Below are 11512 nucleotides of genomic sequence, written 5' to 3' on the forward strand. Positions count from 1 at the left end.
TAATTGGTTGTTCACTTTTCATTGACTCGCATATGCATTGGTTTATCTATTGATATATTGAGTCCTTAAAAAGCAAGAAGGATGAATTACCAAAATTGAGAACTGAGTTGGATAACAAAGATGAAATTCAAAAGAAGCTCAAATATGACGTACTCATGTTGGAGTATTCTTTTTTATACTTTTCTAATTGGTTGTTCCATTTTTGAATGACCCGCATATGCATTGGTTTATCTATTTATAGGTTGAATACTTGCATAATAAGAGTGAGTTACTGCAGACTAAGTTTAATTAGTGTAGAGGTCGTGCTTTTGATGCACTTGCAAGAATTGAGAGCCATATTATTTTTCATATTTATTAAATTAGTTACTCAATTTTAATTGATCCACATATGCATTGGTTTCTCTATTGAAAGATTAAGAACATAGAAATCGAGAATGAGGAACTACAGACTAAGGAGAAGGGTTTGGAAGATGCAAACAAGGAGTTGAATTCTACAGTCAAGGTACGTATAGCTTTGTATACCAGTATGAGGTTTGTTCAATTTAATTTTAATCAGTTATAAGGTTGAAGTAAACAGAAAGAAAGGGAAAGGGAGTATGACACGTTTTATATTTAAGTCCTACGGGAGTATGTTGCTAATAAATATAAATATAAATATTTCATAAAACTGTCCTTATTTGCATATATATAAAGTTGAGACCAATTTACTTTATGAGTGATGCTTTTAGATGCAAAAAAAAATATACTTTTCAGTTATTTTAGTATCAAATCAAGCGGTCAAAAATGTTGAAAAATGAATGCATTAAAATTAACTTAAAAACTCACACAGTTGACCACTTGACTTCATACTAAATAAATTTGAAAAATTATAAATTTTCCATGTAACACAAAACTAATGAAATAGATGAGTTTGAACGGTTTGGTTTCATCATTTGAAATCATTTCGATTGATTTTGGAGTTAGTGTTTTGTAGCCTGAAATGACATTGATGTCATACTAGCCAGACTCTACAATGTGTATTTACTTTTCTTATCTCCCTTAGTTTCCTTAATTTTACATTTGTCCTCATAAATTATCAGAACTACTAATTAATATTAGAAAGTATACATGTTGGTAAAATGTTGTTCGCATTATTTAGTTTCTCCTAACGCTAGATTAAATATTCGTATGCCAAATCAGCAGCCATATCAGAAGAGCAGTTATAACACTTCCTCGAGTTCTATCCCGTGCCGTTCGCTAACACTTCCTCCAATTCTGATGCTTCTGGACCCCCATTGCAGAGGAATTTACCCTCAACGGTCACAGACAGCCCTTTAATAGCGGGGCCCAAACTCAGCGTCACTGTTTCATTTAATTTCTGCCCAAGCCATTGACCGTGCTGCCCGGTTCCTTCTCTTTTTCACTCTGTCCTTCAACTGAGTGAAAATTAGAATCAATCCGCCCCAATTCATTATCCGCATATGGCATTTTCCTCCCCATGTATGAATTAAGATTATGAATCTGATCAGTGCTTTCCTTACTCATATCATCTTCGGCTTTTCGTAACAAAACAGTTGCGCCTTGGAGAAAAATATGTTCAATTTAAACATGTCGATTGAAATATAAAAAATGGTTTATAGTGTTCAATATCATAACACGATTTTCATTAGTCAAATTAGATCTACTGTTACATAATGTGGTTTAATGGTTAGCATCTAAGTTTGATGCAATATACATTCCATAGCTTGTCCAATTTTAATAACCTGCGTACCATCCCCTGTTGTCTAACATAAACCGAAATCTTCAGAGAAATTTTAAAATCACATTTTTGTAGTATAATTTAGAAGAAAAAAAATCCATGAATGCATCTAATTATGTAATCCTCAGATTATTGTATAATTGTCTTCTGATGCAGATATATATTTATATAGAGTAATAGATATATAGAGTAATATACTTTGCAAGATTTTCCCATTCACTTTCTATTCTGTTGAACTTTTTGAGGCCATGAAATATTATTTTTCACATGAAAAAAAGAAGTAAATAGTGTATAAGCTTCTAAACTTCAAAACCCTAGTTTGATGAGGAAATTAATTACAATGGCTGTTATGTTTGCAAAATGGTATGTACAGTACCAGTTATTTTTCACATAAAATCTTCTTTACTTTCATTTCATATCTTAGTGTTTTTATTATTATTTTTATGTTGTTAATTAAATTAAGGGAAAGCAAGTGCAGGACGAAGGCTTGTTGCAAGTCGAACATCACAATCCTTGTCCTATTCGGAGTTGCATGTCTTGGGATTGCTTTAATCGTGTTTAACATTAACAAGGTTTAATTTTTTTTTGCCTTCTCATCTCATCCAATCCTTAATTTCCAGCTTTTGACTTTATTTACTTTTGCAATTTGTATGTATTATTTAAAAGTAGCATATTTAATCTTTTGGTGGGAAGCAGCCAGCGCGCTAGAGTGATTGGAATTGCATGTAATCCGATGGATGTACCATGTGTTATTAAATAAATTGATTTATGCATATCAAATTATTCACCTTTAATATATTTATACACCTATAATATGAGTTTATACACCTATAATATGAGGTAGATTCGTCAGTCATCTAAACTTGATTTTTCATGTCATACAATTCAATTAATGTTACGTTATAATTTTGTGATTTAACTATTAATATTAACTTTTAGTATGGTTTAATTTTTCATTTCAGTTTTAATTTTGTGATTGGCAGTTTTGATCTCACTTACATATATCATACAAAATTTAGTAAAGTTGGTCAATTGTATATTGAGGGTTCAAATGCCTCATGCAAAAAATGTGCTCCGAGACCAAATTTTTTATTTTTTTTTAACGCCTCACTTACTATTTTTTTTACTTAGGTAAAAAATTACAATTTCTAGACTATCTAAAATTACTGTCGAGATTGAGCATGACAGAGAATTTGATCCGATGCCTATCAGGCCCCCTTTGTTCCCTTGTAAAAAATGTTGAAATGTGAAAATTTTTCTGAGTGTGAAACATGGGTTGTGGATTGTGAAATTAAAATTGAAATGAATAGAAATGATTTTTTGGTATTTAATTAATTTTTTTTTTTTGCATTGTACCTAGCTGATTTGGTTTATAAAGCCAAAGCATGGATAGATGTGGGATACACTGACATAAAAAGAAAACTCCTTTATAAATAAAAATGAATACGGTGGCAATAAAAAGAGAACACCATAAATGAGAAAGAAATAAAGATCAACTAACACAAAAAGCTTCAACCAAATTGAAATACATATGAGTCTTTCAAATGCTGTTAACAACCTTCAAAGTACAAAATGCTGTTAAAACAATATACTTAATAGCACCGACTCGACCATTCCTTCACATACAAATAATCTAAAGTTACAATAACTTGACCCTCACTACCTCTCTCTCTGTCTCTGCAGTAGCAAAGGGTTCAAATCATAACAATTAGCAAATATTTTCAATGCCAAAAAAGGAGAAAGGAAAAAAACTCCAGAACTCACATTTCAATTTATCTTGGTCCAGTTATCATCGATCATATAAGCAGTTCCATGGGCACGACTACTACTGGCACCAACACGTACGGTTCCTGTTGTAAGTGCCGGGGATATTTGATTGGAAAGGCCCAGGGAAAGGGTTAGTTGTGCCACGATTGACTGACAGGTGGGGTCTAAGGTACGGATTTGTGTGTACATTAAAATTGTAAATTGGTAAATTGAACGGACAAATCTTAATGTGGATCACACGGCTCAGATCAGACAAGAAAGGATGCATAAAAGTTGGATTTATTTTTAAGTGTTTATTTTTTTGTTAATGATGTGAGAACTTGGGTTATCTATATGACCAGAGTTTTTATTAATTTGAACTTGGGGTTATCTACAAAAACTGTTGATTAATTAAGAGCACAATAATTATTTTCTTTCTTAATCAATATTTTAGATTTAGTAAACTTAGAAATAGAAACATTAATAATAAAGCATTTGCTTTTGATGGTTATATACAAATTAATTTAATGTTTTGATGGACAAATGTCTAATATAAGACACGATATATTCATGAACACGCACAACTTTATATATGAACTAACAATAATAAAACTAAATGGATGAACCAATAAAACTCAACAATTTATTCCGGCTCAAACAAATAACTAACTAGGCCTGAGGCCCAGTCCATGGATAGGCAATTTACAGATCAAGAGATAGACAACGGCCTAGACAATTGAAGTTATATATGAATTAAGAGGAATGCTCAAATGCTCCATTAATTTTGTATTCCAATGATGCCTCACAATTAAAGTTAATGCGATGGATCAATGCTCCTTTCAACTGTCTTTTATGCTCATGTATGCTATTAAGTACGCTATCATTACTAAAAAAAATATTAAGTTTACATGGTTGTATAGTAAAGTTTACAGTCATGAAAAGCTTTCAATTTAAATAATTAAAAGTAGCAGTTAGATCCAGATTTAGAAAAAAAATTAATTTACAAGTTTAGAGACTTCAAACAAATGCTTTACAAAATTATGGTCTGCAAACTTGGTGATGAACAATTTACATACTTAAAAGTAGTTCTGGTTAGTTGCTAGTTATGGAAAGTCGACGTACAGTGACCTTCTAGAAATGGTCCCGGTCAAAACGGTTAGCCTGAGAATTTGACCAGATACCTGTCACACTCCAGATTTTTACCATCCCGAGCATGATTATATAAGTATCTTCACACTTTTTCTTGGCCCGTCAACCTACGTTGCCAACATAAATGAAAACAAAACAACAAAACAACAAAACAGAGTCAGCTACAAAGCTCAGTAACCAGTTATTTAACGACGCATTTCTCTATAATTGGCTTAATTTAACAACCATTCAAATAGACCGGATTAATCCACACAAATTCACATCAAATTATGCATGCATATTTAACTAGCAATAGCACGTCGGTCTAGGTTATCCATAAAACCAGTCAAATCATATTCACACGTGTAATCCCTATCACAGGCGATTCCCACACACTAGTGGAAAAACATGAATCAGGATCGGCTATATGAAACAACCGATACTAATACCTATCTGGATCGGTTTTCTGAACAAAACCGATCCTAAAAAGTAATCAGATCGGGTTTTTTAGTCAACCGATCCTAATTTGTGAACTATCAGTATCAGTTTTTTATAAAAACCGATCCTGATACTATCAAGATCAGTTCTTAGAAAAAAAACCGATCATAATAGTTGAACTATTATGATCAGTTGTTTAGATCCTGATAGTATCAGGATCGGTTATTTATAAAGAACCGATCCTAATATGTAATTCATGTTAGTAGGTTTTCTTGTAACTTAATTTTTTTCATGTTATATGTAATTTAGTATCTTATTTTTTTTTCATGTTACATGTACCAAAATTTTAATATTTCTAAAGCATGTCATAATATTGGTTCCTAAAGTATTAATATTCTTAAGCAAGTCATAATATTGGTATGTCATAAATTATTTTAATAAATTATTTTTTGTTCATGTTACATGTACCAAAATTTTAATATTTCTAAAGCATGTTTGATGTGCAAATTGATGGGATATACCACACTTTCTAAATTAGCAAATTTGCTTTAAAATAAGGAAGCGTCTAATTGTCCACAAGTTTTTGTCCACCATTTGTCCACAGATTTAACTTGTGCAAATATTGTAAAACTACTTTTACATGCTGTATAATTATACAATATATCACATAAAATATATCAGTTAATCACAAAACATCCAGCAACTATTTGAAGTGGTCCCATGATAGTTAGAAACATATTGCAACTTGCACAACAGGACAACAAATATATATTTTCAAACTATACTTTCAGAAATTACAATTATTGACAGTTAGTGTTAGTTATTAGCAGTTATTTTGACAAAAAACGTGATAAAATGTCAATTTTCAATACTGTAAAATTGTAAACTTAAATTGTAAAAATAAAAAGTAAAAACTATAAATTTATAACAATGTAAAATTAGCAGATAATAACGATTAAATGCAATTTAAAAAATATAAATTTTCAATACTGTAAAATTGTGAATTTAAATTGTGAAAACAAAACGTAAAAACTATAAAATTTCAATAATGTAAAATAAGCAAATGAAAATGATAGAATAAAATGTAAAAAATATAAAATTTCAACTTAAACTACAAAAACAAAACATACAACCAACAAACAATCAATACTGTAAAATTTCTAAATCTAAACTATAAATCAATTTCATGTATACTGTAAAATTTCTAAATCCAAACATGTATCCATCATCTATTCAACAAAACTATAATATTCACCACACTATTGAAAACATCATTGTTCAACAGTAGCAAAAACAAACAATAACATTCTAAACACAAATTCATACATTCCACACAAACATACTATTCAACATACAAAAACTTTTACTTCATAACCCTTTGTTTAGTATTGTTTGGATGATTTGGAAGCCTCATCACTAGAACAATGCGTTCTTTAAAAATATCATCCTGCAAAAAAACAAAACAAAACTGTGACCTATATCCTGTAAAAACTCTGCATATCCTGTAAAACCGTAAACTATATTCTTTAAAATTGTGAACTACATACTGTAAACCTTTAAACATCAATAATAATAGAAATGGTAAAATGATGCATATATCATGTAAAACTGTGAATTATATCTGATAAAATAATCTACATAACTTTTAAACCTGATTCATATATCCTGTAAAATATTGTATAGATCCTGTAAATCTATTAGAAAAATACTTGAAATTTAAGTCAATAAAATTGTTAACTTGGTCTTGTAATATTGCATATATGCTGTAAACATCAATAACCTGTAAAATATTGCATATCATGTAGGTACTGTAAAACTGTGACTATATCCTGTAAAAAACTCTACATATCATGTAAAACTATAAACTATATCATGTACAATTGTGAATTATATACTGTAAACCTATAAATATCAATAATAATAGATACTGTAAGATGGTGCATATATTATGTAAAATTGTGAACTATATCATATAAAATTACTCTATATAACCTTAGAACTTGATTCATATATCATGTAAAATATTGTATAAATTATGTAAATATATTAGAAAAATACTGAAAATTTAAATAAGTAAAACTCTTAACTAGATCTCGTAAATATTGCATATATGTTGTAAGCTGTTGCACATATATCATTTGAAACTATTAAACAGATCCAGTAAAATAAAATAAAATAAAAACAATACAATGCATAGCTCATATAAAATATATGATATATCTTGTAAGACTATGAAACATATCATAAAAAATACTATACAGAAATTCAAAACCTAACTAACCGATCCTGTAAAATAATGTATAGAACCTATAAACTGATTATATGCATCTTGAAAATTTAAATCCGTAAATAACTCACTCAATTTATATTTCGCCGCTGCTCTTCAATCCAAATCGCAAATGATGATTCGTCGTGTTTTCTTTTCAAAAGTGAAATCGAATACTGTAAATCAAAATATCAAATTATGTAAGTTCCTAAATCAGAAAATTCAAATCGACGATATTACGAAAACAATTTATGTAATTTTGAATGCAGATATCAAATTCAAAATAAAAAAAATCAAATATCAATCCAAAAGAATAATTCATCGGCTTCTACATTTAACAAGACATGATTAAAGAAAAGTATTTCTTTAGGAGTATATCAAATGTACGTACAATCAAACTTTATAATAGCTAAAAAGTTTCAACAAACCTTATCATGGTAATAAGAGATGTTATACCAACTTATAGGGGGCATCAAGGGCACCAATCTAAGCTCAAACCGCTTTGTCAACCTTGATGGTAGTTTCTTTACTATTCTGACCTCATCTCTTAGTGAATTTATGAAATGGCCCACATGAAAAAATGTCTTGGAAATCACACTACAATTTTGAATAATTGCATACAGTCAGTGTTCTTACAACTTGTGGCCCAAAAATCATATAAAAAAAAAAAAATCAAGCACACCTAGAATCCTGTCAAAGCGAGGTCTTTTCTAACTCTGGTACAACCAAAGTAGCATTTTTTCATGTGTATATATACAATTGATGACATTATGTACATATGCATGATCTCATGTGTTCAATAAATTTAGAAGAAAACCAATTAAGTTGCAAAGCTCTGAAAAATAAAAAGGCTGTAGGAATTGAAATGTTGGCCTCTGACATACCAAGCAACTTGTACTCCAACCTTCCCTAGAGTTCGCATGGCCATATATACCTGAATTAAGATATTAATTAAACAAAGTGATTATTTGCTATTTTTTATAAAACTGTCTATACACTAGCAGGTGTAAGTATTTACTGTCACCATTTATGGTTCCATGCTGTCAGAGACTGCAATTACTGGCAAAATATGTGTTTGTAAATCTTTTTACTTAATTTACTTTATTGGATTGATCATAAACCATAAGCCTTGAATCCTCAAGCTGTGCATTAGTGCATATAACCAGGGAAACATTGAAAAATAAAAGATTGGAAATAAAAAAGGAAAGATGAAAGAAAAAACTAAGATCTGTGCAGGTCCAAGAGGTTCATACTGGAAAATTGAGGTAAAATCAAGAAAAGATATTGTGAAATTACCAACAAGACACCTCCAGATCCTAGCTCACACATGGTGTTTACATTTACTTCTGCAACAAGTAAACCTGTCACAACCTGAAATTCAAAGTTGCGAGAACTCAATTGGCACTGTATGGACCGACCCGTTCCTCGCATGTCGAAGGTGATGGCATGATACCCCTTCTCGGCTAGTCCAGTGATGATCCCACGTAGGAGTCCTTGGAAGCCTCCGAGCACACTGTACGGATGCACCAGGACCAAGGCCAGGTTCTACGGTGCCTGTTCGGCAACTCTAAGACCGATCTCAAAGCGTAAGGATCATTAAATGATCTCATTTCACGGTCTTATCTACAACAAACCTGCAATAACACTCAATTTTATTAATGTTCTCCAAATTAAGAGGATGCATAATATATCAGTAAGGCTATTACTTGTTGCAGAAAAACTAGCCAAAATCTTTGAAGAATTTAATCAAACAATTCACGAGCAGCAGAGATGGAGAGAAGTTAATAAATTGTCACATTGAACTTACCATAATTTACCATAATTTAATTGCATGAAAGCTTAACAAGCAAGCTTAGAACATTAATAAATTGTCACATCGAACTTGATGGCACTGACTTTTGAAAAACTGATTAAATAAACCTTAGAAACTTGGAATCCATGGCACAATATCACGAGATTGTCATATTGAACTTGATCTAACACTCCCACCAGCTTCTCGCCGTGCTGATTTGGTATTAGAATTCTTTGCTTTGAAATTATTGCAAGTACTTAAGAGTCCAGCATGAAACATGAAACTTAAGAAACTCAAAGAGTACTTACTGATTTTCCACCCAGCCAGCTACACAAATAATTTGAACTTGCTGACAAAGGATTTGTCAGTGATTGTGACGACTTCGGGTCAGATGGCCATGTGTGGAGGCAAGAGAAAATTGCTCCAATACTCCGACCAGTGTGGTCCCTTTCGTAGTCGTACGCTCGTACTCCGTCGCTGTCGCCTGTTTGACGCTGCTGGGACCTTGCTTGAAAGGGATCGGTGTCATCTGTAGAGAGATAAAGGGGTTAGTGAGACAGGCAGAGAGAGAACTCCGATCAGTGGTGCCGGGTCCGATTGGTGGTGGATTAGCGAGACAGGGAGATCAAAAAGAACTCCGATCAGTGGTACCGAGTCGATCGGTGGTGCCGCGCCCGATTGAGATGAGAGGAGTGGAGGGATTCCAATTGGAAATCTGTACGGGGAGAGAGATCTGGAAAGAAAAGAGGATGAGATCGGAATTTTTTAAAATGATTAAATGGCGTTAATGAAGAAAGGGAAGAACGGAAGGTTTATCTAAGTAGCTGTCAGACCGTTAAAATTCGTTAGAATTGGATAAAATTAGTTAGTGGACAAAATGTGGACAGACAGAGATGGATAGAAACCTTTTCTCTTAAAATAAAATATTTTTTTAATGACACACTGGCTAATTAATTAGTTCAAATACTTTTTCACTTATATGTAGCACTCTCACTCTCTTAATTGCAATTCATAATTAATTTTTTGGCTGATTTAGATATTATGAATCCCTTTATTGTTAAATTTAGTGGCGTGGCTACTTTTAATTTCTAAATGTATTATGAGATAGAGATGATCTTAATATTCCTTTCGTTCTGTGTGTGGTACCTTTTCCTTTTGTTTTAGTTTTCTCTTTTGTAAATTTGAAGCTTAATTTAATAATTCCTAAGATGTGTAAAGCATAATTGCAAGACAAGGAAATGGTGAAATGCTCTTGCTTTTAGTAATGTGGATATCGATATGTTTTATTCTTTACTTCTTCTTTCCTCTTTGATGACATGGAAATTCTTTGCTTGAGAGACTAGCTACATACTCTTTCCACTTTTAAACCCCTTAACAAACCAAAAATTTTAAATTTACCATTCATTAAAAAAAAAGAAACCAATTCACCACGAATTCTATAGAATTCAAAATTCACCATAGACGCAACTTCATGTTGCGTCCAAATATTGGGTGGGCCCCACATTTTTTTTGGCCACTCAAGTTGGTTAAAAAAGAAGAAGTTTTTGGATGCAAGACTCCTCGTGAAGTTGTGTCCATGCTAAATTTTGAATTCTCACAAAATCGTGATTTTTTTATTTATCATTTTTTTAATGGTGAAAATAAAAGTTTCGTCTTAACAAACAATTAGATTTCTTTTCCTTACTTTATCATTTTTTTCCCTTTCTCTTTTTTTTCCTCTTCCAAACAGGTTAAAAGAGGAAGATAGGTATATTATATAGGGGTATCTTTGTTTTACTTTTAAAAGAGAAAGAGAGGTATACTAGGAGTATTTTTATCTCTCTTTCTTCTACTTCTCTGTTCAGCTGGGTATCTTTTTGTACTTTTTTATTTATTTATTTTTCTTTAGAAATAGAGCAAGATATCTCCTTGTCTCCTCTCACTAGCACTTCTAGATTTTGGTAATTTCGGACAACTAATTTTCCTTTTATCTTACATATAGTTGAATTTGAGCATCAATTTTAGTGCTCAGTGTTAAGGGAGAATTACAAAAGCAGAACAACAAACTACAAAATAGAGAAACACATGGAATGCTAGAGCAACAACTTCTCTACTTTGGATCATATCTCTTACAAGGTAAAGATTTTATGTTGTCTTCAATCTTTCTGTGTTTTATTATAACCTTCTCTATTATTACTTTATTATTATTTTATTATAATTGTTACCATTATATATGTTCTATTACTTACGAGTGTCATTTAGTATTTCAAATGATTTTAGTATGATTTTAGTGGTAATTTAATAGTGGAAGAGAGAACATTTAAATATTCTTAAAATTCTAAAATTCTTATTGATATCAGATTTTTATAATATGGGTTATTCAGTTCTTAGTGTGATTGCCCATAAAGAAAGAGAAAGAGGTTAA

General features: G+C 31.3%; 1 long non-coding RNA gene across 1 annotated transcript; it reads left to right on the forward strand.

The window, feature by feature from the left end:
- The first annotated feature begins 56 nt into the window (after positions 1-56).
- Positions 57-2432, forward strand: LOC144554623 (uncharacterized). Its single transcript, XR_013511667.1, has 3 exons — positions 57-149; positions 413-483; positions 2202-2432. It is a non-coding gene; the product is annotated as an uncharacterized LOC144554623 (long non-coding RNA).
- Positions 2433-11512: the final 9080 nt, after the last annotated feature.

Source organism: Carex rostrata, chromosome 5, assembly GCF_964058835.1.
Source record: "Carex rostrata chromosome 5, lpCarRost1.2, whole genome shotgun sequence".
Lineage (NCBI taxonomy): Eukaryota > Viridiplantae > Streptophyta > Magnoliopsida > Poales > Cyperaceae > Carex > Carex rostrata.